The 27,545-nt window shown below is 41.1% G+C and overlaps 1 long non-coding RNA gene across 1 annotated transcript in view; it reads left to right on the top strand.

Moving 5' to 3' along the window:
- LOC128592618 (uncharacterized) overlaps positions 1-20,729 on the top strand; it is a 120,964-nt gene extending 100,235 nt beyond the window's left edge. The window contains exons 2-6 of the long non-coding RNA XR_008381948.1: positions 1,720-1,757; positions 15,702-15,958; positions 16,713-16,799; positions 19,628-19,700; positions 20,322-20,729. This is a non-coding gene — a long non-coding RNA (uncharacterized LOC128592618). The remainder of the gene's footprint in view (positions 1-1,719; positions 1,758-15,701; positions 15,959-16,712; positions 16,800-19,627; positions 19,701-20,321) is intronic.
- The last annotated feature ends 6,816 nt before the right edge of the window (positions 20,730-27,545 follow it).

Below are 27,545 nucleotides of genomic sequence, written 5' to 3'. Positions count from 1 at the left end.
CGTTCTGCTCTGTGCTCACCAGCTTGCCTGCCAACACAGCACAAAAATGGTATCAAAATCAGCCTACTCCTCATTTCAGGGCTGTTTGCCCTTTGGTGCAGTGACCCACCTGCACAGGTGTAATAAATCACCATTTGACTTATACCTGAATTGGGGTCCAAGTCGTTCTTACAGGTGGCAAATGAGTACAACATTTCTGGAGGCCCCAGCCAGATTTCCCACCTAGGCTACTGCTGCCCAACATCTGCAGGGGAAGTCCTCAGAGAGACATTCCTCTGACCCCCGAGTCCTCAGATGTGTGGAGCCAGGACATAGTTTTACAAAACTTTTAAATTGGTGATTAATCAGTAACATCCAGGTGAGTTTTATAAGTTTGTTTGGAACTCTAGAGGTATTTTTGGGGAAACTAAACCATTTGGACGCAACTACATGGTCTGTTTTCAGATGGGGGTGAGATGTCTCTCCCCGTCCTGGGTCTTGTGTCTGGCTCACAGGAGTGAGTCCTAGGTCTTGTGTCTGACTCATGGCAGTGAGTCCTGAGTCTTGTTTCTGACTCACGGGCATGAGTCCTGGGTCTTGTGTCTGGTTCACAGGAGTGAGTTCTGGGTCTCGTGGGGGACTCACAGATGTGAGTCCTCACTGTGTATTTGTTTTTGTCTTTCTATCTCTTGGTAAACACCCTCTTCCATGTCAGTGAGATTGTGTGAAACTTGTCAGTCTTTTCCGTACCCAGTCTGTTAGTTTCTCTTCTTTGGACTCACAGAGTGTAGATCTGTTAGTCTGTCAGCCCTTCCTGTTAGGACTCACAGAAGGTTTTTTGTTTTGTCTGTTTTTTTCTCTTCTGTAGGCTCACAGAGGGTGATTCCCTAGTCTGTCACGTCGTCTTCTTAGGACTCACGGAGGGTGGGTCTTCGGTTTGTTTGGCTAGTATGTGTGAGTTGTTTGTCAAATTTGTGTTTGCCATTTCCAATGGTTTGTCAGAATTCCTTTCAAAGATTTGTCAATTCCAAATTTAGGTGTCAATATCTCTGTTTTCTTGTTGCCTGTCAACATGTCAATGTACAATTTGTTTTAACCCAGGCTATGGCCACTGGTTGTGGCTAGAGCACAAGAGCCAATTTTCACCCTGGGGATGGCCGCTGAGAATTTCTCAGCCCCTGGTGAAAGACCGATTCTGTCCCCCTGCCTCACCCTGCCAACTAGCCTGTTTACCTTCTCTTACATCCTCTATGTCTCCCACTGCTCTTGACATCGCTTTCTGGGTGGGAGTTAGATCTTTCTTATATGACCCTTTTGTACTTGCTCATTTTAAATTGACATTATAGTGTAAATAACCCACCTGCATTTTAAACCTTCTCTTTCTGGCAATTAAAGAGTGACTACAAAGTTTAGTAAAACTGTTCCTCCTATTGACTGCTAAAAAACTATGGTTGCTATGTAACAATTAGTCTTAACATAAGGTGCTAGCATTTAGCAAAAGACCCAAGGTCAATTACTCATTTAGAACAAAAGACAAAGAAAAAACAAAACAAAACACAGTCCTCTTTACCTTTTAATACAGCATCCACTTGGCATTACTCTAGTTAGTTGGCACACATTCTACCGATGGTAAGGTGGCCTCAAGAAGGGGAACAGGCTGTGGTCCCTGTTATGGGAGGTGCCATCTGGAAACATCCCAGGGTCGCTAGAGAACCTGGAGCCCCCAGGACACTGATTGAGGATCACTCCTATATTCACCTGAGAGTCCACTTCCAGAGGTAAGGCACTTTAAAGTCTAATTTTGACTAGTGTCAGCAGACATTAATTTAATTATTCAGGGTATTTTTGTTGTGCTTGTTTTTTATGAATTTTTAGAAAAATATGTAACTGATTGTTGAATTCAATTGTTATAATTTGTGTAGAGCCTCTGAGGGAAGGCCAAAGAGACCAGGACCTCAGGTTGCTGGGCTATTAGCCTGTCAAATGTTTTTAGATGCATGAGAAGCCTCAACCCTACTGGCCAGTTGGAGGCTCCCAGAAATGTATGTTTGCACCTGTCACCAGAAACACCATTAAAATGAAAGCAGGCATCCAATCAACCCCTGCAGTGTTAAGTCACCCATAGACCTGTTAAAAACTATATGAGAAAGTGTTCTGGTTCTAGTTTTGAGAATATGAGAGTGTAAGAGTAAATGTGATCTTTTATTTATTTTTTTTTTAAATCTTAATTATTTAATCAATGTGCTAGAATCTCAATGTGGATATGGAAGAAAAGACTCATTTTATAAACAGCAGGAGCAATATATTTTAAAGGCTGAAGTGTTTGTTTTTTACTTTTTGGTTTATTTTAAAAAAATAACTTTTAGGTATTATTCATGTCAGTCCCTTGTCTACCGTGTCATTTTATTGCATTTATTCAGTGTTTCTTAAAAGATTGGTCTCAGCCTAAAACAATCCTGTATTAAACAAAAAAAAAGAAAGAAAGGAAAAAAGTATAAAAGAGTTTTAAAAAGATTCCCTAGGACTCAGCATTTTATAACTTGAGACACCTGAGTTCTAGTTCTTGTCAGCAATTAGAGGTTTTTTCCTCTATATTGTTAGCATAAATGTTTGTCTGTTTTAATTCACTGTTTCCCTGTAACATCTGGTTCCCTGATGAGAGTACTCCCCAGCACCCTGACTGATGCCATTCCCTAAGAGCCCTCCCCTACTAATTACACGGAGAGGGGGCCCCAGCACGGTGGCAGGAAGGTCCCATGGTAGTCCTCTGTGACAGCAGCCCACCAATAGAGAAATGAACATGCAGAGGAAGATCAGGCTCTGACAATAAACCTACTTTTGTTAACTCCATCTCTGAAGTAAAAGGTAAAATACAACCCCCTGTGTATTTCAAAACTTCCTCACCCCTAGGAAAATAAAGTTTAACTACCTTCCCATAGTGTTCATATGGAATGTTAAGGTTAAGTTAAACATCTAACTTCTTTAAAGGCAAGACAAAGGTCAAAAATTCTAAAATATTTGTACAATGTCTGTGCATGTTAAACAAAACTTATAAAGAAGTTTTCGTGTAATCCAGTTAACTATGTATTTCCTTTAATTTTCATTGGAAAAATAACATGTCTATGAGTATTGCTAACCTAACTTCAAACAGAGCAGAAATCAGTTATGTGGACCTGGACTAGTTTGTAACGGCTTTTTATTTTAAATATTGTTGATTCTTTCTATGTTCTGTTTTCTAGAAGTCAAGAAAATAATTTTCTGACTTTTGAGCTATTTACAGCTTTTCAAGTATGTACCTATAAGCAAAGTTTGAAACAACATGTAGTTTTTCTCTCTCCTTGATTTCTCCAAAATTTAAAAGCCACTATTAAGTATTCTTAATTTCTGGAAATACAGTTATTTGCATAAGTTCAAAAAGAATCTGTTTTGTTGTATAAAATAATGAAGACTCTAGTTACCACTGCTTTGTCTGGAATAGCATTTCCAGAAGTGTCCAAACTGCACTGAGGAATTACAGTTGACATTATAAAGCCAATAAAAAAGCCCTTTGAAAAAAGGAACTGGCCAGATACCCATCAGTAACATTTCCTGATCTGTAGTAAGTGACGAAAGTCACTTGCTGACGGGTCCAGGAATCAAATATGCTTGGGGACCACAAGAGAAGAGAAATTTACCCAATGCATGCAGGTATCTAATGGCATAAATGAAACCTGGGCTCGTGAAAGGCTTCAAGTCCAACTGAGATTTCTTATAAAAGGTTCCAGCAAAGCCAAATTTAAAAAAAGAGCCTAGATAACTTATAATTAGTTATACTTACTGCACTCTATGCAAATAATTAAATCTAGTATACTGAAGGTACAGTTTATTTTAGCAACTAAGTTAGTTATGCTATATTTTGTTTTTAGTAAAGAGAAAAATTGGAGAGAAAAAAATATAGCTCAGAGAGAAAAGGCTGTAACCCACCTGTATTAAATGCCAGCCTTGTCTGTAATGTCAACTCATGAAATGAGACATAATTGTTTTTACAAAACTATTCTGTTCAATGGGGCTAAGAGACTGGCCAAAGAGTATAGAATTATATACAGTAGTGATATTTACTCTGAGACCTTAAGACTCAACTAAGATCACCTGTTAGCTACACTGGAGAATTTGTATAGTATCAAATGTTAATGGTATAACTGTAACACTGCACCCTACTGTGCCTAATCTGTATACTCTGCTGAGTTTGCTGCTAGTAGAAGCCAAGTGGCCCACTTGCCTGGACTTAAAGGATGACATCCAGAGACAGCCAACCTGCCCTGCTCCGGCCACATAGAGCTGGCTGGCCAACACACAGTGAAGCCTGAGGATACTACTTGAGGGACTTGTCTTAATTGGACTTTTGCACTTTGGGGAAAGGTGGGGAAATGTCACATGGAAAAGTAAAAACTTTTTAATATAAAAAATATAAAAAAGTAAAAAGCCCACCATCACAGTACTATTAAGGCCTAAGTAGAAAACCCAAGAAGAGTCACAGTCCCTAAGACCTCAGTGCTAAAATATCAGCACCTTCAGAAACAAGCTGATATGAAGACCCTAAATCAACTCCTTGGACAGTAGACCACTGGCAGGTCTGTTAAAAAGTGTGTGAGAGTGTGTAGGTGTGGTGTGACTGAGAAAACTCTGAGGGTGGAGTTAGACCTCCCTTCACAGGATGTAGGAGAGTGTTAGTTTGCCTCCTATGGCTAACTGGCAGCTTCAGTTAAAATCGAGGCTGCTCTGGTTAAAAAATGGGTTGGGATTGTATACACGTAAATGCTTAAAGAAATACTGAGATGGGTAACAATGGGGGGGCTTTGATCCCCCCCACTCGCATTCACAGAGTGAAATGAATGTGTGGATGTCCCTGCTCCAACTTTGTCCCCTGGCTATTCTGAGCTGAATCAAGGATTTGATTCCCCAAAATACCAGTGGGGAATGTAATACCCAGCAAAAGGATGCCTAAAGGTCTCTAACTGTCTCAGCCTGAGTCCCCGCACATCTCAACACCCTCCTCCCGGCAAAATCTGGGAACAGGTTTCAGAATAGAATAAGGAACTTCCCTGAGTACTCAAAATCCCCTAGCAACAGATGAAACAATGGTGAAGGCTTACTCAAGCTTAGTTTCCCAAGCTAAGTTTGTCCCAGTGCCAACCGCCATGCTGTAGCTCCCCCTGAACCAACTGTGTAATCCAGTCCCTAGGTTAACTGGCCACGTTCTGCTTCTGAGCTTGCCAGGTTGCCTGCCAACACAGCACAAAAATGGTATAAAAATCAGCCTACTCCTCATTTCAGGGCTGTTTGCCCTTTAGGGCAACAATCTGCCTACACGGGTGTAATAAATCATCATGTGATTTATACATGAAGTGGGGTCCGAGTGTTTCTTACAGGTGGCAAATGAGTACAACAATTTCTGTAAAGGAGAATTGAGAATGTCCTTTCTTAGAGTTTTCACTGTACTTTAAACTTACTGGCGATGGAAAGTCTGGGAGTATGGATACACGTGGTTTGGCATATGGGGTGAACCAAGGAGGAGGATGTGTTATGAAAAAGGCATGAAGCATGCCCCTTTTGAGGAAATACATGTATAATACCATCTATATTAGAGGTTGTTTCAAATGTATGGATTCAATGTATGGATTTAAAGAAAGAAATAAAAAGAGAGGTAAAACAGCTTATGAATATGGAAATGTGTTTTTGCAAAGAAAGGACTGAACACAGAAGAATGGTTTTATGTGGGACCAAAGGCCCATGCCTGGCTCAGGCCTCTTAGAGGGACCCACTTGTGCTACTTTTATAAAAAGGAGGAAAGATCACAGAGAAAACTTCAAGTCTTACACTATTTAGTCAGAAAACCGCAGGACAAGTGATCCCCTAGGGCACTTTGGAGACCACAGCCATGTCACTATCTGAATCCCTAAACAGTCTGATTCAGTCAACTTTGTTATACTACTTAGGATAATCAACACAGGCCAGCAAGATCTCAAGTCCCCATCGTTCCTTGTGAAGATGTTACCCAGGTGACATCAGGGTGAAAAGGTTACCCACGAGTGTGTGCACTGGGCTTTGCACACGGCCCAGAGACTCCTGTGTGGCTGTTGGGGTGACCTTGGTAGTTCCCTCCAGGCCCCTTTCCACTGAGTGTTTCTTATTAACTCCAACTACTCAGCTCCTCCTGCAGCCTACAACAGGGTGTGCACAGCCCCAGCTGAGCAGGTAGGACCCAAAACAGCAAAATACCCAGGACTCAGCTTTCTGTATTGACATTTATTTGTACTGATTTGTAAGAAACGGGAATGGGATGACTAAGAACTTGCCCACCCCCCACACCATGGAAGAAAAGGCAGAGAGGGGACAAATGCCCGGGAGTCACAATACAGGCTCAATGGCTGTCCCATGGTTGGGGAGAGGGGTAGGTGAAGTCCAGGCCGTGCTTCTGCTCACTCTACTGTGGCCATGAGGCCTCAGCAGGGTTCAGGGTTTCAACTCTGCCCAACTTGGGCTTGTGCCTTTCTGTCACATCAAGGCACTCGCCTCTGCACTCTGTGCTCCTGAGGGATGGGCACTTCCCCTTGGTTAAGGCCCTGGGTTAAGTCCTAGGTTTTTATCCTGAGTACAGTCTTCTTTCCATGTCTCACTGTGGCCACTTTCTAAACCATAGATGATAGAAAATGCACTTCCACTCATACTTTTAGACTTTGCTTGGGTCACAGGTCTGTTTAATTAATTAATGTCTTTTGGTTTCAAGGTGGGTGCCCTGCAGGAACCACTCCTCTCCCGAGTTTGAGTGACTAAAAATGACTTCCAGGTCATGCTATTTCAACAAGTATGCATTGAGCACTTGCTGGATACTGGACACTGGACATTAGACCACTTAACTTTGTCAAAGAAATTTGTACTTTTGGGGTTATTGCTTGTTGGCCAGAACAGATTTCTCCCTGGACTCAGATCCAAGGCTGCTGTTTATGGAGCTCAAGTGGATGCCAAGGACAGAGGCCAGAGCCTGTCCGGGCAAGGCTACGTTTTTAACTATGCAATGGTGGGGCTAGGATTTGAACAAAGTTTCATCCCATGAGGAGGCAGAGGAGCCTATGTTTGAGAGTGATAATCATTACAACAACTCTGAGGAGACGGGCAGATTCTCGCTGCCCACCAGGAGTAAAGTGAGCACGGCAGGCCCCCTCATCCCTGAGTATGTAAGTGATACTTCCTGCAGCAAAATGGACTTTGGAGATGTGAATAAGGATCTTGTGGCAAACAGCCTGGATTTACTGGATTGTCTATGGGTGAAATCACACGTGTCCTTCTGAGAGGGAGGCACAGAAGAGAAGGCAATGTGAGCAGAGATGGGAGTGCTGCACTGTGAAGATGCAGGAAGAGGCCAGGAGCCAGAAATACAGCAGGTGCTGGGGCCTGAAAACAGTAAGGAAGGAAATTCTATGTCAAGCTTCCAGGCAGCCCTGCCTGTCAGTGACTTGACTTTAGAGTGATCTGTGACTTCAGGACTTCTGGCCTCCAGAACTGTAAGAGAGCACCTGGGCGTTGTTTTAAGCTACCGAGTTTGCAGGAATTTGTCAGGCAACTATAGTAAAGAGCACACTAACACAGAGGAGAGAAACATTTGCCTGAGGCCCAGGGCTAGGAAGTAGCTGTTCTCCCAGATTTCAGCAAAGTTCTCACATCTACAGGCAGACATGACTGGTTCAAATCATGTAGATGTGGGCCTTCCCCACTGCACTGAGGTCACATATCACTCATCTATTCTGTTGATTCCACCTTTTGTTCTTTTCCTGCTCTGAAAGTGAGGACCAGACCATATTGTCATGATGCTCTAGGCAGCCACTGGCTGTTCTACCCAAGGATGCTCTGGAATCCATCAGTCCTTTTATTTACCATCTCGCGACTGCTAAGAAGAAAGGTGGCACCATTCTTGATCAGCTTTCTTCCCTCTTTTCCTACCCAAGATTATAATGCCAATTCACTGATCAGTAACAAGAATTCCTTAGGGACCACTCTGTGCCTTGCCCCGCACTGACCCCTGGTGCTGTGCCTTTATCAATCCTAGTGAGCAAGTGTTCCAGAACTAGGTCTCCGTCCTGAAGGACCAGCCATTTCCACAGCACCTGGTGTCTTCTTTTTTCACTGTCTTACTTCAGTTTTCCTGGGGCTTGAGATGGATTTGGATGTGTGTGATTTCTGGAGTTAGCATGACAGCTGAGGGCAAGGAGATGAACAAGGATGGAGGTCTGGTTGGTTTAGACTCACACTACGGTGCTTTCCCCTGCCCAGCAGGAGCCACCTCTGGGTGGGGGTGTGCATGCGACATTCTGGGAGAGTTGGCTTGTAATGCTTGAGGACAACTCTCTAGAGGAGGGGCCACTGTGTACCATCAGTGGCAAAACACCCTGTGGGCAGTGTGCGATGGTGGAGCAAGGGGGGGTCCCTAACTGAAAAGGAGCTCTGGTGGGCACCACAGAGCCTCTGAGTAGCACCTGAGTAGCAAAGCTGAGTGTCTGCTTTCTTTCTTGTGGTATTCTATGAAAAAGTCATCTGGCCCTGAGCCCCTGCTTCTAGTGACTTTTTGTTGTTCAGAAACAAGGTCCTCTTGGTTGCCCAGGCTGCAGTGCAGTGGCACTATCGTAGCTCACTGCAGCCTCCTAATATTGGGTTAGAACCATCCTCCTCCCTCTGCTTCCCCAGTGGCTGGGACTACAGGCATACACTATTACTCTTGGCTAATGGTTAAATTTTTGTAGAGACAGGATCTCACTATGTTTCTAGGCTGGTCTGGAAGAACTGGCCTCAAACAATCCTCTTGCCTCAGTTTCCCAAAGTGTTGGGCCTGGAGGTGTGAGCCATGTGCCTGGCCAGTTCTTGGGAGTTTTAACCTCAAATCAGGGACCTGCATTTCTTGCAGCTGCTTAGTCTGTGCCCAGTATTTGTGATCTCTGGTCTGTGTTTACACGAGACTCCCTTCCTAAATGTTTCCTTCTTTCTTCACTGTTTGTATCTGCTGCTACCCCATGCTCACTGGCCTTGGGTTCCATGAAAACCAATTTAGAGTCTGCTTTGTTTTGTAAGCATGGTTGAAGGTGTGGGCGAAATTGGGTGAGCTTCCCCTGCTGGCCTCCGGCTGACCACTGATGTGAAGCAGCTGTTCGGAGTGGCTCCCATGATCCCTCCTACTGGTATTCACATCCTTCTAGAATCTCCATTTCTTTCATGTGGGCTGGATCTAGGGGTCTCTGCAAGCTCATGTGGATCCCAAGTATAATCTGCTAATGTGGCTCCAGAGGCCAGTGGGCTCACCCTTCGTCCCAGGAAGGACCTGTGACACTGCCTACAAGGACTTTCCCAGGGTGGACAGCCACTAGCAGGTGCTTCTAGTGAATAGAATTTGGCAGAAGTTATGAGATGTCCCTTCCAAATTCAGGCTCTAAAAGATCGTGTCTCCCATCTTACCCACACTCGTCCTTGCCCTTTGCTTGCTCTGATGACACAAACTGTCATGGTGTGAACCTGAGCTCAGGGGAGAGGCCCACGTGATGAGGAACTGAAATTGGCCTCTGGCCTATAGCCACAGAGACAGCAAAAGCCTGGAAGCTGATCCTGCCCTCATTGAGTCTTGAGATGACTGAATTCCTGACACAGCAGCAGTGACATAATCAGCGGTGGTGTTCTAAGCAGCAAAGTCTGTGGGTAATTCCCTACACAGCAGTGAGTAACTAATGCAAAGAGTTCTGGGAGGTGGAAACTGAGACAGAACCTGTATCATATGTCCATAAAACTTTATATTATGTGGTAACATTTTCCCCAGATAATAAAAAAACAGCCAGAACATGATTTTTCGTAAATTAATCATAGTTTATTTAGCCTTTCTCATATTATCGGCTATTTTGATTGCTGTCATTCTTTTCCATGATGAGTAATGATACCAAGTTTTGGACATGAACTTTCATCTACATCACTGTTTACTTCCTATGGGATTGTTTTCTAGAAATGGACTTGTTACAGAACACATATTTTCATGATTCCTGGTAGATATTTTCTGATTCTCTCCTGGAAGCCTTGTATCCATTCACAGTCTCATCAACAGAATATGGTAATGCATGTAGGAAGCCCATTCTAGACTGAAACTCCCTTGTTCTCGATGACTAAGGGAGCTCCACATCTGTCTCTAGATCTGCAGAATCTAGCTCAGGGCCTGACACAGAGTAGGGTCCCTTGAGCGATCACCAGAGTATGGAAAAGCCTTCATAAAGGCTGCAAGAATCTTGAGACTCCTTATGTTTGTTTCCAGGTGTGACTTCTCATTGGAAAACTCCTACTCTTCACCTTGTGACATCTGACTGGTGGGGAAAGGTGTACACAGACTTTAGCATGCATCAGAACCACTGGCAGTCTTGGTAAAATATAGGTTCTCAGCTCCAGTCCCAGGGATTCTGAATCAGGAGGTCTGTGAGCGTGCGTTTCTAAGTAGCTCCTGAGTGATGCTGAGGCTCCTGGTCCCTGGGCCTCACGTGCAGTAGCACTGGAGCAGGGGACATCTGCCATGCTTTATTCTCTAAGACCCTCTTGAGTACCACCCCCACCCCACCCTGTGTGGTGTGTGGGGCTGCCAACCAAGGTTGCCAAAACACCACTGCACAAGGGTGGACATGGGTCCTCTGTTGGTCAGAGAACCAGTAAGAGGGCCCAGGTTGGTATGTGACTTGGGTAGGGACATTCAGAGGCATTTGCAGGGATTAGGTGGATGAGGAATGAGAAAGGAAATTTCCCATTTGAGTTTAAACGGAGAGGATCAAGTGAGCCTGGAGATTTCCTGAGAATGAAATTAGCAGAGCCAAGGAAGTGGAGAGAGATAGTCTTCTCAGGGTGGAGTATGAGCCCCATGTCTATTCATACCTTGGGCTTCCTAGAAAAGGCCCAAATACACTGCTCTTTTGCTTAAGCTTGTTTGAGTTAGGATTTAGTCTTTTAGAATTTGAAGAGATCTAATTCAGGATTCCTATGATCTGGAATGCAGGAGGATGCGAATGTGGACATTAGCAAGAATGACTGCTCACAGACGTCTCTCTGTAAAGTTCAGGGACTCTCAGTGTAACCTCCTGGCCCTGGTTCTGGGACCATGTGCTAACCCTCAAGCAGAGGAAAGACTGCAACACTGCCTGTGAAGATTTTGAGCAGAAGAACACATGCCAGTAGCCCTCTCCACAGTTGCATCATTAGCCCAGTTCTCTGCCAAATATCAGGCTTGCTCAAAAGGTAAATGTGTATGAGGTCTGAAAATTAAGTTCACAACTGATCCTAGAAAAGGGGCTACATACCTTATTATTGAATATTACTATAGTCAGCTTCAAAACCCTCCCCTCTGGAAGCTATGCACTGATGGAATCACCTACTCCACACTTCAAAGCAATTTTGGAACTCTTTTTATTCTGGAATAGCTATTAGAGTTATTGTATTGCCCTTGATGTCCTGAATGGCATCTAAATGTCTTCCTTTTAATGTTTCTCTTTGGGTAAAGAAAAAAGTCACTGATGACCAGATCAGGTGAATAGGGAAGGTTCTAATATAGTTATTTGTTTACTGGTTATAAACTCTGTCACAGACCGTGCCACGTGAGCTGAAGCATTGTCATGATGCAAGAACCACAGCTTTCTTATGCCAGGATAGTCAGTTAAGATTTTCCTGTTTCTTTATTGATATTCACTTGGTCTGTTATGCTTCTCACAGTCAGCCAATGATTTTTGATGTGAAGTTTAACAAATTTTTGCAATGTTTTCATCAGTTCTGCTCATTATGGACCACCCTGACTTTTCTTCAGCAGTGACACTGTCTTTCCCTATAGAAAAATATTCAATCCAGTTGTACACTGCTGTTTTCTTCATGGCATTATCCCCATAAACTTGGGCTAACATGTCCCTGATTTCACTTTCACACTTGCCAAGTTTAAGAAGAAATTTAATGCTTGTTCATGGCTCTTAATTCAAGTTCCAACATTCTCATGAAGTCATACCAAAAAGTACAACAATAATTAATGCCACTCCTCAAGACATGTCACATATTGACAAGAACATAGCTGTGAGACCCTGATATATCAAGGTGATGAAACCTTCCTGAGTTGTTTGTACAGTGTTGCCAACGTAAGTGCGTGAAGTGCACGGTGGGAAGTACACAAACTTAATTGTCAGAACTTGTGTGTGTCTGCACATACACATACAGTAATGGTTATTATTATTATTATTTTTTAGAATAAGGGTCTGGCTTCACTGCCTATGCTGAGGTGCAGTGGTGTGATCATAACTCACTGTAGCCTCCAGTACCTGGGTTCAGGGGATCCTGCCACCTTTGCCTCCTGAGCAAGTGGAACCACAGGTGAGTCACCAGGCCCAATTTTTAAATTTTGTTTATAGGATTTGGTCCCACTGTGTTTCCCTGGCTAGTCTAAAATTCCTGGCATCCCAAAGTGTTGGGATTATAGGCATGAGCCACCACTGTCAGCTCAGAAGAGGTCAATTACATGTTTAAGGAATGATCCTCTGTTTACCTGAGTTCTCTTTATTAGAGGTAAAGTCTTTGATTCTACAATAGGAAACAAAGGTGCTGATGAAGAAGCTTCTGGGAGAAAGGTTGTAGTTACTTTGGTTACAGGGTGAATGGGATGTGATCAATCCAAGGTTTGACAGATGAAGAGGTGAGGTGGGAAGGGGGTGCTGTGGGGTCCTAGATACTCATGAAGAAAGAGTAGGGGGCAGAGACGGGCATCTGTGGATACTGAAGACAGAGGGCAGAGCCACTCTGGGTCTTGAGAGCATCTCTGTAGTCAGAAATACACTTGATCGTCAAGCAGCATGCTCGCTGTTCTGTGCCAGTGCTCTTTACCCTGTAAGTAACCACTTCTTCTTCCTCCCAGGATTTTCCTCAGGATTATTATCTTAAGCCTTCGCAAAATCTTTCAAGACCACTCCTTCCTTCTATTTATTTAGTTGTATCAATTAAAGAATGATGAGGTTTATAAATTTGCAGAGGAGAGCTTCATTTCTCCTAAAGGGTTGCAGCCTGCAGGGTGACCTTTCTGACAGTCTGGGAAACCACAGCCTTGGGCAGAAGCTCAGAGCATGTACTTTTAAAGGTCTTAGCAAAATAACTAAGACAATGCTACAAAAGCTGTGTTAACTAATGTGATGAAAATGTGTCAAACGATCTATGAACCAAGTGTATGGTGCCCCACGATCGTACTAATGTACACAGCTATGGTTTAATAAAAATAAAAATAAAAAAGAAAGGAAGGCAATGAGAATAGGAAGTTATGCTGAGTGGGGTGGCCACTATCACTAAATATATGTATTTAACAAGTGATAGGAGTCGTAAGCATTTATGAAAGGAGAAACATGCACACATGCAATTCAGCTTCCTGCCCCTGCACAGGTCACATGTGCAAAAATGGCAGTGTTCCCATGGTCTGAGTGGGTCTGGGTGCAGATTTTGGCCCTCTAGTGTCAAAAGGCAGATATAAAAATCCTCACTGTGCATCCTCCATAGACTGGCCAGACCCACTCCATCCATGGTCAGGGGCTTCCTTTTAGGAAGGAATGCTGGTCAGCTGGGCTGTAACTGAAAAAACGGAAGAGCAGCATTAGGTGGTTGGTGGAAATCAGTGGTGGAGCAAGTCTTTCCAAAGGGCTGGTTCTGTTTAACCCTTAGAGAAGACAGCCTAATAGCAGTGAACAAGGGAGGGGGCATAATGTTGTGTGTCTCCAGTCCTATCATGGCTGGAAACTCAGCTTTTAAGGTTTTCGGGGGTCCCTTGGCCAAGAGGGGGCTCACTGAGTCAGTTGTAGGGGTTTAGAATTTTACTTTTATTTTTTAGTTGTTAAACAAATATTCATTGCCAGACACTATGCCAGATTAAGTGTTGGGGTAAGAGCTGACTCAAGAAGCATCTATAGCCCCTGCCATCAGGAGTTTGCAGCCAGGAAGAAGAGGGAGATGTTAATCTAATAACCACTCAACTAGATAATTACAAATTCTCATATGTGCTGAGAACTACTGTCAACTGAAGAATGATGAGGTTCATAAATTTGGAAAGGAGAGTTTTATTTCTTATCCACAAGCACTCAGCTCAACATCTTCATTAACAAAACTTTTCTATTGACTATCCACATTAACACGTTTTATCATTTCAGAAAACTCATGTGCTGGAAGCTGAAGATGCAAATAGCTATATCGTTTATTTGGGAAAATCCAATTATCCATATGGTAGATTTTCCAAGAAGCATTCTTTAGGGTAAATATCCCTTCTCAGGATAACGGGTTGCTTAATCAGGCTCATCAAATGACTTTTCAAGACTGCTCGGAGATCCTTGTCTTTCTGCGTCCATCAATCCTAAGTGATTACTCTGTGAACTTTGTCCAAGCCCCATCTGACCTGGTAGTGAATGAACTGCCTTAAACTAGTCTCCTGAATCTTTTCAGTACCCCACCTTTGCCTTCTCCCTCAGACATGCTACTAAGAGTTTGACAAGGTTGTGCTTTCTCTTGGCTTGGTAAACAATGAATTCGAAGTTGGCAGTTGATAGTGCTCTGAAGAAGTGAACTGCAATTCTAAGAGACTTTATAACAGAGAATGGAAGCCAACATTGGAGTTTTCCCTGGAGAAGTAATGCATGAGCTGAGTTGTAAAGGATGTAAAATAGTTACTGTGGCAAAAGGAGACAAGTGGATGAGAGAGGGCAAGAATGGGATAAGAGGAGTGTGCAAAGGTACTCGGGAAGAAGGGCACATGGAACTTCAAGGGACAGAGAAAACTCAGAATGGCTGGAGCCCAGGGGCAAGGCCATCACAGTGAAAGTTTAGGCTGGAAATACAGGAGGGTTGAGATCACCCACTAGGGCAGTGGTTCTCAACATGTGGGTCATGACCCACAGGAACTGTATTAAAGGGCTGCGGCATTAGGAAGGTTGAGAACCACTTCCCTAGGGCCTCATAAATTGCCCATGTAAGCAATTGTGGCCTTTATCCAGAGAGTACTGGAAAGCCCCTGACAGATTTTTTAATTCAATTTTTATTTTTAAAAGTGCTCTCAATTTACAATCAGAAAGAACCATTTATTAGGAGGCTACTATGGGAATCAAAGAGTATAGACACCTGAGTAGCTGGGATGAGCGAGTCAGGGTGCTGGCAAGGAGATGGAAAGAAGTGGTAGATTTGGAAGTTCTGTAGAAAGTCAAAGTGAGGGCTGGAGAAATTAAGTAAATTGATCCAAGTCACAGAGTGGGTATTTAAATTTGTATTACTAAAATTATAGGAAGTAAGAAAAAATACTACGTGAAGTTACACATTCCCTTTTCTCAGTGACATCACAAAGGGCCTCCCTTCCCCCTTAGCCCCCAGAGCACCGAACAGAAATATACTACATAATTGCAAACCTCACTTGAAAGGTAACCGTGTGATTTTTAAATGATGCATGTCCCAGTTGTTTATTCCTCGTTCATTAGTACATTGAACCTCTTTTCTGTGCACCTCCCATCAGTTTAGCATGTCTGTTTGTCTGGGGTGTCACTTTTGCACTGGTTTTGTCTTCACCATCTTTGTAGGTCAGATAAGAACTGGGGGAGTGGAGGAATTCTCAGGGCCCTTGTGTCATGTCTTGCCACTCCGGGAGAAGTGTCCCAGCCAGGTGACCTGTGTCCTCTCGTCAGGAGCTGATAGGAGACGTGGAAGACGCCGTCTGCCTCCACGCCTTTTACTGTGCCATATGGAGGCGCTGCGGTGCCCTCCCTGCGCGGTATAACTGGTGGCTGCAGGCCCCTGATGTTCTCTTCTACCCGCTGAGGCCGGAGTTGGTGGAGTCCACGTACCTCCTCTACCCGGTACTAGAGTGCGCTGAGCAGTGCTCTGTGTGGAAACGCTGGGAAGACTGGAGCCTCCGGTTCTTCATCAACACCTGCTGACTGAGGTAGAATTCTGTGGTTTCCTAATGACTCTGAGAGGGCTGCCAGCTGTCTGTAGTCTCGTTAGTGCTCAGAACCACTCCTGGCCTCACAGGACAGAGAAGGTGTCTACAGTCAAATATATTTTTTAACCTCACATTTTGAAAAGCCGAATTATGTTTTTACCATAAGACTTACAACTCATATCTTTAAATATTCAAGAGCAATATGTTACGTCCAGTTTTGTTCTACATTTATTTGATCAAAAATCCCTTTTGGGGGGATATAATTTTGTACTAATGTGCTATGGAACCCTGGTCTGTGTAGTAATTATTCAGACAAAAAGAAAATTATTTTTTTCTTGGTTGTAAGTGAAATAATCTGGGATTCATCTGAATGCCCATCTCTGTTTAATTGTTTTTTTTAAGAAAGCAAACATACAGCGTTCATCCTTCATAAAATTACTTTAGTGCCAGAGGGAAAGTCACTGTAACTGTGAAATGTCTTTTCCGTGATGGCTGAAGGCAGATCCTTACACTTCTGTGCATGCCACACATGTACACACACTGAGGTCCTCACAAACACAGCAGCAGAAGCTGCCAGCTTTCTAAGAAGTTGCTTCAGTGCCCTCCACAGGCCTGCAACAGACTCCCACTGCACAGCTTAGTTCTGGTAGATGGAATGTGACTTGCCCAGCTCTGGTGGTAGGAATTGTACTGGGGTTTGGATTTATTAAAAAAAAGAAAGAAATTATACTGCATCTTTGCCATTTGCTTCTAGATGGAGAAAGGGGAAATCATGTGAACCAGTAATGATCCTTATGCCTAAAGACTGACCTCATGAATTTTAGCGAATCTCTCAGAAAAGGTAAAAGATGATATCCTTAAATTTGGCCTCTCTGGGCCCCTATAGAGCAAGACTGCCCACACTCTGCCATCAGCCTGCCCACTGCCCTCCGAGCGCCCCTCTTGAGATTAGTCCCATTGCCCGTGAGTTTTATTTCTTTGTTTCTGTCAGTGCCTCTTTGCTATTTTCAGCTTCTTCCTCACATTCACTAATTTCTTAGGATCTAGAGAATTCTGGCACTTTCCATCTTTACCTTTCCAAGCCACACCCTGTGTTCTTTTAATTCAGAGACAGCTAACCTTGTAGCTGTTTCCTTTTGCTGCTGCAAGTTGGCACTAGGCTTGAATTAAAAAGGCTTAAAAATATTACCCCCAGTCAACTGATCTGTGCAACCTAAGGCCATAGGTGCATAACCTATATCACCTTAGGGAGATGTCTCTGGAGTCAGATGTCTAGGTTTAAACTCCAGCTCTCTCCTAAAGGACGTGTGGACATAGGTGAATAATTTAACCACTTTAAGTCTCCAATTCCTTATATGTAAGAGGGGTGTCCTATATTTGAAATCATGAAATGAGATCAAACATTTAAGGCACCTAGCAATTGCCTGGCACATCAAGTGAGTACCACTTTGGTTTAGTTATTCACCTACAAAAATGTTCTTGATGTAAATCAAAGTCATACCTGGGCAGAACTATTGGCTTTTTTCACACCTTCCTCCTTCCAGGCCTTGCTTCCTTAGTGCTGCTGTCTGAAGAGGTTAACTCCAGGAAGGGAGACAACCACAGTAATATAATCTGAGAGTTGTAGGGTGCTTTATAATTTACATAGAACTTCCTTTTATATTTTTTCATTAAATTCTTCAGAACAGCATGAGAAATCAGGTTTATTTTTCCTACAGTCACAAGACAAGGAAGGAAGAGGTTTAGATGGTTTAAGCAAAATGCCACAGGTCCCAGGAGTTAGGGAGTGGCAAAATGAGAGTCTGGAAACCCAGGTCTTCTGCCCGTGAATAGGAGACTCCTTGCATTCTGATGTGCTCTCTGGGGCTGTGGGCAACTGGATGCTTGGGAGTTCCCATGGAGGACAGATGAGTGATGGATTTCCATAGGTCCCTGACTCTGCACAACTATTTATAGTCTTCACTATTTAGTTTGCTATGATTCTGGTTTCCATCCAGAGACGTCCAACTGTGGCCTGTGGCTGGCTATGAATGCTTATCCAAGAATTGTCTTGGGCCACACATTAAACACACAAGTGCTAATGAAAATTGATAGCAAGGGAAAAGGTCTGTGCATAAATTTCATGCTATCTTCCACCACAAGTAAGCGTTCATAGCCAGCCATGGGCCAGGGTTGGTCACCCCTGTTTGAAGCGATGCCTTTTTCTCTCACTCCATGGAGAAGAGACAACCGATGGCCATCATCAGTCCTGGGGAACAAGACTCTTTCTTTATCTAATCCGAGGTATATCTCCTCCTGCCCACAGATCTCTTTGTAGCATGTTCTTTGTACACGCTTTTCTTCTCTTCCTCAGTATGTCACCCTCACATCTGCCACTATGCTGTAGTCCTAGTACTGAATGACGGTGACATCGCTGGGATATAGAAGCACACCAATGCTGATTTTCAGTCTGTCTCTCTAAGAGTTTGTTGCTAGTTCAGTTTTAATAAGCAATCCAGACCTTAGACTTTTTGCTCTCAAGGATGACTGTGACAAAGGGCATTTGAGTTCACTGTACCCTCCTTTCACTCCAAGTTGTTCAACAATCCCACAAAGTCATTCTTTTTTTCTCCCCACTCAGAACCTGTACTTTTAGCCCTTCAGTTGTGTCACTGAAAAGGGAAGCCACTTAGGAAAGAAATACTTGTAACAAATTCACCTAAAAACGTTTAACTCTTTCTAGAAAATGAGTCTTGTGGTTTTTCTTTCCATTCTTACAAACTATTTCAGGATCCGTCCTTAGAAAATTGGAAAAGAGGATTGATCTGGCTTTGGTTTTTCAATTGACCTTCTTTCTGCCATTTTATTTTTGAAGGAATTACTCTGGACTCTGAGTAGTTAGAACTAGAAACCTGGAGATTAATTAATTCATTAAGCATTTATTGAGTTCCTAATGTTTGTCAGGCATTGTGCTGGAGGCTGATAAGCAAAATAGACAAGGTCCCTGCCCATGATGTTGACAGGCTAGTATGTTCTCAGCGGTAAGCTCACGCAAGTTACTTAATCAGTGTAAGCATCAGTTTTATTATCTGTCAGGTGGAGATCTTAATCTTCCTCTATGTAACAGAGTTACAAGGTCTAGGATACATGACTATGTTTTTAAAATGTCAGGAGTTGCTGTCATACTATAATTCATGAGATATCATGTTTGAGCTCCTTTGCTAATTTCTAAAAGCATTTTAAGTAATACTCCATAACTCTCATGAAGTATTACTTACATGTAAACTTAGGCTAGAAACTGTAACCCTAGAGAATAGCATTTATCTTCTCAAACTGGAAGTATAACCCTTAGGGTGTATAGTAGTAATGTACCTGTGGGTATAACATACAGGGCAGCAGCCTTATTTGATGCCAAATAGTTTAAGTCTTTTTTTATTCAATATAGATCTCAAATTTTAATATTTAACTAAGAGCAAATCTACAGAGATACTTACAATATAAAACCATTTATTTAATATATGTTACATTCATGCATTTCAAACAAGATACTGCAATTCTTTAATTTTATGTATATGTTTTACAATCTAAAATAAAACTAACAATATTTTAACTTTTTAAAAATTTGAGTAGCAATGCTTGAGAAAACAATCAGCGATACTGTCTTACTCCATTTTTTATTGCTTACAACAGAAAGCCTGTAACTGGATAATTTATAAAGAAAAGGAACTTATTTCATACAGTTACGGAGTCTGAGAAGTTCAAGGTAAAGGGGTCACATCTGGTGTGAAGGCTTTCTTGCTGTCAGGGGCTCTGCAGAGTCTCAAGGTAACACAGGACATCACATGGCAGGGCGCTGATATGCTAGCTCAGCTCTAGCTCTCTCTTTCTTTTCTTTTCTTTTTTTTTTTTTTAGAGTCTCACTATGTCACCTTGGGCACCTAGCTCACAGCAACATCAAACACTTAAGCTTAAGTGATCCTCTTGCCTCAGCCTCTTGAGTATCTGGGACTACAGGCCTCTGCCACAATGCCTGGCTACTTTTCTTCCTCTTCTTATTACGCCACCACTTCCACTCCCATGATAGCCCATTAGTCCATTAGTCCATGAGTGCATTAATTCATTCCTGAGAGTAGGGACATCACAGTCCAATCACCTATTAAAGGATCTACCTCTCATTACTGTTGCATTGGAGATTAAATTTCAACATGAGTTTTGAGGGGGACAAATATTCAAATCACAGCAGCAGATTAAATGCAAAGTTCAAATAAATTTTTAAAATAAAATAGAAAATGTCAGAGACATTTCAAATTTATGATAGCCTACTATAAGCCAAGCCTGCAGAAACATGAGGGGTAATTGATCATTTATACTTTTCTACTTTTAGAGATTCTTTGGCTAAAATGTTCGAGGTGGATCAAAAGGAGCAATCCTACATGGCATAGACTAAATCAAGCAAATAGAAAGCTTCTCCTTCACAGACTCAATATTATGGTTTCCCGCCTGTGCTGATTGTTCGTTCTTGGTATTTCAATACAGAGTACAGAGTTCCCTTAATGTATTGCTGACAAAACGTGAGTATAAAGCTACAGCTCCTCAGATACGATAAGGAGAGATGGCTGGAACTCCTTCGTGTTCAGTTTACCTTCTGGATAATGGTTTATCTGCTAGCATTACATGTTCCCTTTTATAAAGCACCATCAAAATCAGCTAATAGTTTTAAGAATGCAAATTTTGCCTTTCAAGTGTGATCAAGAACTCATTGAGAGTTCACATGTCTTCAAGTCTCCATGTGGCCTAGAACAGTATTGGGTATAAAGAATTTGTACCTTTTGAATGAGTTAGCCAGATGAATCTTATTTTCTACAAGTATTTGAAGTGGCTGTGAGTAGTATAGGCATTCCATAAATAAGCCTAATTTAAACTTGTCTCTGCTCTTCAGTAACAGGGTATTAACTAGATTCATTCCTGTTGCTTAAAAATTTTGGCTAAGGCTTCAAAAGTGAGATCAGTGGATCTTTGGAATCAATGGATCCATATCTCTTTGAGATATTAATAAAGATAGGAAAACCAGTCTAATGACTGCTACCCCCATCTGGGCTGGAAAAAAAGGAGGCTAGAGGTTGATAGGAGGGATTCTTTGAAACAAATTCCTGTGATGAAAGGAGGGAGATACTTGCTACTCTTTCCTTCCCTTAGTATTTGCAGCGCCTGTGAAAAGGGCACCACATTTATTGACCAAAGCTTTCCATGATGTCAGGAAGGGAAGGGAGGCCTCAGCAGGTGTATTTCCATGGTTTTCAGGGGGAAAAAAGAATGAATTCTTGAGTATCAGATGAATCCCAACATGCTGACAGAATATTAATGAAGAGCTTCCTATCAAGGCAAGGGGACCCCTGAGGATAGAAACCACTAAAGGGGGTTCTCTGGAAGGTTGGCTGGAGAACCTATCACTTGAATCAGTATCTAAATAACTACTTACGCACCCTACAGAAGCTCCAGAATTTGATGACTCCTGTAACAGAAACTATTAGACAATTTAAAAAGAACTATAAACACAGTCAGTAAGGGACATTTACCTGTTTTTCTTTTCATTCTTTCACTTTTTGCCTCCTCCTTTCCCTCTTCAAATATCACATTAAATCAACATTCAAAGATCCGGAGCAAAAGAAAAGAGTGTCAGGGAAAAAGGAACATGACTTGCTGTTCATCCTGCTTTGTTGCCATAGGATGCACAGAAATAAAACTCATTCTGACTTTAAATATAAGTTAAAAATGGAGTTTTCACTATTTATAATGACCCAAACGCCCACCACCCCCAAGTGTGTACATAAATTGCAGTATCACCACCCAGTGAAATGGGAATGAACTATTAGAATAACACGTGACCATGTGACTGATTCTCACATAGGTAACACTGAGGGAAAGATGTCAGAGGGAGAGTGCCTGCCTCGTGATTCAGTTTATGTAAAGTATAAAAACAGACAAAACTAAACTAGTGGAGGTCCAGAGTGGGTAGCCTGGGTGGACAGCGGTGGTTTTCTGGGGTATGAAAGTGCTTCTGGGATGCTGGAAAGTTCTGTTTCTTGATCTGGATTTCTGGGTGTTGTTAGTTTCTGAAAATGTGAATTATACATTTATCATTTGTGTGCTTTTATATGCATATATTATAATTCAATAAATCATTCACAATTTTTTACCCCTCCCAAAAGTAAATCAAATATTAGCAAGGTACGGGGTGGGGGTGAGAGAAGGATCCTGAGCTATGTGGATATGCTCGCTCTGTGAACATTCACTGAACGCATTTAGCTGTACTCTGCTGCGTGTGCATGTGTGTCTACATCTCAATAAATTTTACATTGAACTAATGGAGTACTTGAATCTATAACTCCAAACTTATTTCGTAGGTCCTCCAAATAAAGTGCTACCTATTAGAACTTTTAGTAACTTAATTATTTAATTAAACATTTCTCACTTAACTTTTCACTAAAGTTCAAACACATCAGTGGTAATCAAATATTTATTCATTGCAATAAATCAATACATTTATTTCTCAATCCAACGAAATACTTCTCTGGATTTCTTATTGTGCTTTTCCATTGGCCTGTTGGGATATTACAATCACCGTTTCATTCGTGTGAGTGGTGACATTCCACCTTGCACACCTGTAGTCCTTACGTATGACATGCCCACATGGCTCACAACTGCCCTGCAAGTCTCATAAATATATCAAATCAAAGATTTGAGCACAGTATGTGAGAAGACTTCCATCAATGCATGCAAGTTGGAAGACTGTTCACCTTTCAGCTCCTAAAAACCAGGCAGGCACCTGGAACCACAGATGGCAGATCACTGTGACAGTCAGTAGATTAAGATCCCAGTCCTTAATCTACTAAATACGTACAGACAAGGAGAGCTGCGAGAGCCATTTTATCAGATCGCTAATACAATTTTGTAAATAGAGTCATTTTATCAGATAACTACATACATGATCTAAGCTGGCAACAAATTTTTCTGTTGTTATTGGGTAGTTACCATTTTAATTAGGCTAATGTTTTAATGAGGAAGGTAGGGAAATTACGCTATTCAGAATATAGATAGGATTTAGCAAACATGGATAGAGAATATAAATACTGCATGTATCTTATTAACTTTTCCATCTGCAAAGCTAAATCTGTTTAATGCATTGCCTCTGAAATTAGAAACCACTGAATACCCATGGCAAAAGGTAAGTCACGGGTCCTATTTCATTCACAATTACATTGAAACAATCACTGAAGGACAAAATACTACACTGTAAAACGGAAATGGTGCTTTTAATTATTGAGTAGCAAATTTGGGAGAACCAAGACTCTAAAATCAAAAGTTTGCTACCAACTTCTTGAATATAATATTCGAGTCATGGAAGGAATAAGAAAAGTATAGGAAAATTCCTTCATTTTCTGTCTTAAGCAATATGTGTTTGGCAGCTGAAAAATATGGCTGATTTTAACCACATATAGCAAGCCTATTGAAATATTATCAATAAGAAGGAAGTGAATGAGCAGACATGAGTGTTACCACACCATCTTGATCTTGTATTTTTCTGTTTGGCAGCTGAAAAATATGGCTGATTTCAACCACATACAGCAAGCCTATTGAAATAATATCAATAAGGAAGTGAATGAGCAGACGTGAGTGTTACCACACCATCTTGATCTTGTATTTTTCTTTTGAAATAAAAGCATTACTCTAGGATACAAAACAATTGTAAAGAACAGTTTTCAAAAAGTTGCTTTTAAGTTTTTATGGCAAGTAAATGAAACAGCTTCCAAAGGATATTATTAGAGGAAGATATTTATTTGTTGATAGATATTTATTGTGACAGAAAAAAAAGATAGATATTTATTGTGACAGAAAAAAAAATGATAGGAGAAAAATCCCCTTTCTGAAATTTTTAGAGCTGTGAAATCCAGAGGAAGCAATAGTTCAAAGAGTTACTATGTCTATTATCAGGGAAGTCTGTGAGACATAAAAGAAGGACAAACCCCATTTGCCTGGGCAAAGAGCCCAGGCAGGAAGTAATTGCTAATTGAGGTGCAGCTGCAGATAGAGGTGATCAAATCCAAAGATCAAATGCTTATTTCATTCTGATAGAAATCATTAAATCATGAATCAACTTACCCCAGGCTCCTGTACACTCAGGAAATGACTATGTATACCATCTGCACATAACTGTCTTTCAATGCTTTAAAATGGTGACTGTCACTTTCATTACAAATTTCCTAGATATGAACAATTTATCAAAACACAGGTAGCCATAATTCACATTTTGCTTAGGCACAAGCATGAGATTCCATATTCTTTAGGATTCCATAATCACTAGGGGAAATTTCAAAACAAAACCTAAACTTGGGAGAACCAAGACTCTAAAATCAAGTTTGTTATCAACTTCTTGAATATAATATTCTTCATTTGGCTGTTCTTTATTCATATTGTGTTGACTAAAAATGAAATACCTAAAACATTATAAATTCCTTTATATAAAATAAAGTAGTAAATTTTGAGCCTATTTTCTTCACCATAAAAAGTATTCATAAAATGTCTGTGAAGCAAAGAGATATCTAAATACCTTGAGCTCTAGAAAATAGTAGCTGAAAAATAATTCCACATTATTTTCATATCTAAGAAGTTTGAAATATGTGGAAAGGTTTGAGTTGTTTCCACACAAAGAAAGGATGTGAACTGGCTCTGTCTTACACCATCAGTTTTAGTTACTCTCAATTTGCAGATGACTCACAAAGATATATCTACAGTGTCTGAATTATGTCTTGAACATCTCAAAGATAACTCCAATTCAACTTGTTCAGCACTGAACTCAAGGGCTCCTGCACCTTTCATATATGTATTTCTCTTACCCTCAGAAGGTCTTTGCTCATGTGACTCTTTGCTTGTTTCTTCTTCATTTAGTTAATGCCTACTTACCCTTCAGACCTCAACTCAAACATGATTCCTCAGGAAAACTCTCCCCAACTTCATGGCTAGGTTAGATTTTTCTAGTATACATACACTATCATATCCCTGTGAAACTTGTCTTCATGGCAATTGTCGAGCTATAATTTTGCATTTACTTGTGCCCATATTTTATTTGTATTTGACTCTGCTATGAAACTAGCATAGTATCTTGCACATACATGTACAACAAATGTTTGCTGATTGAATGAAAGAATTAATGAATGACTACAGGAATAAATTTCAGTGTCTTTTAGTCTGTGGTAAATACCAAGCTGAAGGTGATCTCTGCACTTAGTTTTGGTGTGGCCATGAACACGTGCCTCTCACCCTCGGGTAATGAGTAGCATAATTAACCGATGGCTGTATATGGAAGATGCAATATTGAAGGCACTGTGGCTTTGTTGTAGTTTGTGTTTCTGAGAATATTTATCCATCATATCTATTCAATATTTTGTACATTGTCACTGTGTGCTATTGAGTTACATAGAAACTGCTTGTAACTTAATACCAGCAGAAAATACATAGTACTATGCAATTTAATGATGTGTTTAAGATGAAGAACTTACCATCATGTCTAGAACATAGGGAGAGTATGGTACATGAGAGACATCACCATCACTAAGATCACCATAATCATTGCCAGCCCTCTCTTCTTCAGTGGTCTCTGCCCACCTTCACAGGGTGGAGCTAGGTGTGCAACAAAGGCTGTGCCTATTCAGAAAATTGTGTAACCTCCAGAAAATATTGTGTGATTGTTTCTAGTGAGGGACACAGCTTGACTAAATGCCAGCCAATGTAAAGAATATTGCAAACAGCCTTTTCATTTCATTCTATTCTTTGGTCAAATGCAAGTCTAGACAAGCAGGGGGGTTTTTGGTCCATTTTGAGCTGATCAAAATTTATGGCTATACTAAGCTGATAATAGTACTTTTGACACATGAGACAGAATCTCGTTAGGACCCCTTTTGATACAGAACAGTTTTTCTGTGATTTAACTCTGATTTCTGGAAATCACACATTGTTTTTGGAATGAATACTTGGTTACTGTAGAATATTTCCAATATCTTCAAATATATCTCTCTGGCTATGGGGAAATACTGTTTAACAGAATTAATTACTAACATTGTTAAAATTTTGTAATCTATTTCACTAATGTCAGAAGAGATAATGTAGCTTCTATAAAAATGACAAAACAACATTTATTAAAGTGAAATAATCCCAGTAAAAATAATTTAGCCCTTTACTGTTTTTTTGATTTTCTGCATCCATGGCCTTCCTCTTAGCAGAAGGATGATCTCTTCTCTTCCCAAGTCCAGGAAAGTCACTTTGGGTACTGAGCTACTAATCAGAAAAGAAAAAAAAAAAATTCCCATTTGCTTATTTGCCTATGGACCATGAAGGCGTTACTTGCATCTTGTCTTCTTACTCCTAAAGAAATGAAAACACAGCAATTTATTTTTCTTAGATAGTGACTATGAACACCCAGTAGCAAAATAACCACATTTCAAAAGTAAAAACAAAAAAAGATTTAAGAGATTATTTCTTTTCATTAAGAATATTATATATGTGGGTGGCGCCTGTGGCTCAGTGAGCAGGGCGCCAGCCCCATATGCCGAGGGTGGCGGGTTCAAACCCAGCCCCTGCCAAACTGCAAGAGAAAAATAGCCAGGCGTTGTGGTGCGCGCCTGTAGTCCCAGCTGCTCGGGAGGCTGAGGCAAGAGAATCGCATAAGCCCAAGAGTTAGAGGTTGCTGTGAGCCGTCTGACGCCACGGCACTCTACCGGAGGGCGGTACAGTGAGACTCTGTCTCTACAAAAAAAAAAAAAAGAAAAAAGAAAAAAGAATATTATATATGTGATACTAAGTGAATCTTTAAAATGTTAAAATTATTTTCTGTGCGTGGTAGAAAAATGGAAATTTATTTTTCTTTCTTCTGTGTTATACATGCTAATCAGGAGGCAGCAGATTAGTAAGTGGGAAGAATTAGCATTGGGCCCAGAAGTTAAGAGTTTAATAGAATTCAGGCTGTCAGATTAATTTTCTGCTCTTTCAAATACTATGAAAGGATAAAGTTTGAAGTCAAATACCACTTTTTGGAAACAGTGGTCTGAAGCTCTGCTAATTATAATCTCCAGACTTAATCTGTGGCCAATAATATATTATTTCTCCTTCAAAACCCTTAGAACTATACATTGTATTTTCATTTAAAAGGAAAATTGAAATTTGGAAGAGAAACAGCCAATATACATGGGATAAGGTTTTTTTTTTTTTTGCAGTTTTTGGCCGGGGCTGGGTTTGAACCCACCACCTCCAGTATATGAGGCTAGTGCCCTACTCCTTTGAGCCACAGGCATCATCCCACACAAGATAAGTTTTAACCAAGAATATGTTGCTTAGGTGGGGAATATATTTTTACTTTTTCTTTAATTTACATTCATGTTGGTATCATGTAAACATAAAAAAAATTTCTGCAACTAATCCCATACATTTTAATGTATGTTATGGCAAATTCACTCATTAATTAGGACCAAGAAGCATAAATCAGTGAAGGTTGAATTATAGATCTTTTTTTTTAGAATAAAGTATTATTGACCAACTACTTAGAAAGTACAAAAAA

This window comes from Nycticebus coucang, chromosome 8 (genome assembly GCF_027406575.1).
Source record: "Nycticebus coucang isolate mNycCou1 chromosome 8, mNycCou1.pri, whole genome shotgun sequence".
NCBI lineage: Eukaryota > Metazoa > Chordata > Mammalia > Primates > Lorisidae > Nycticebus > Nycticebus coucang.
This window is presented reverse-complemented; position numbering and strand designations above follow the sequence as displayed.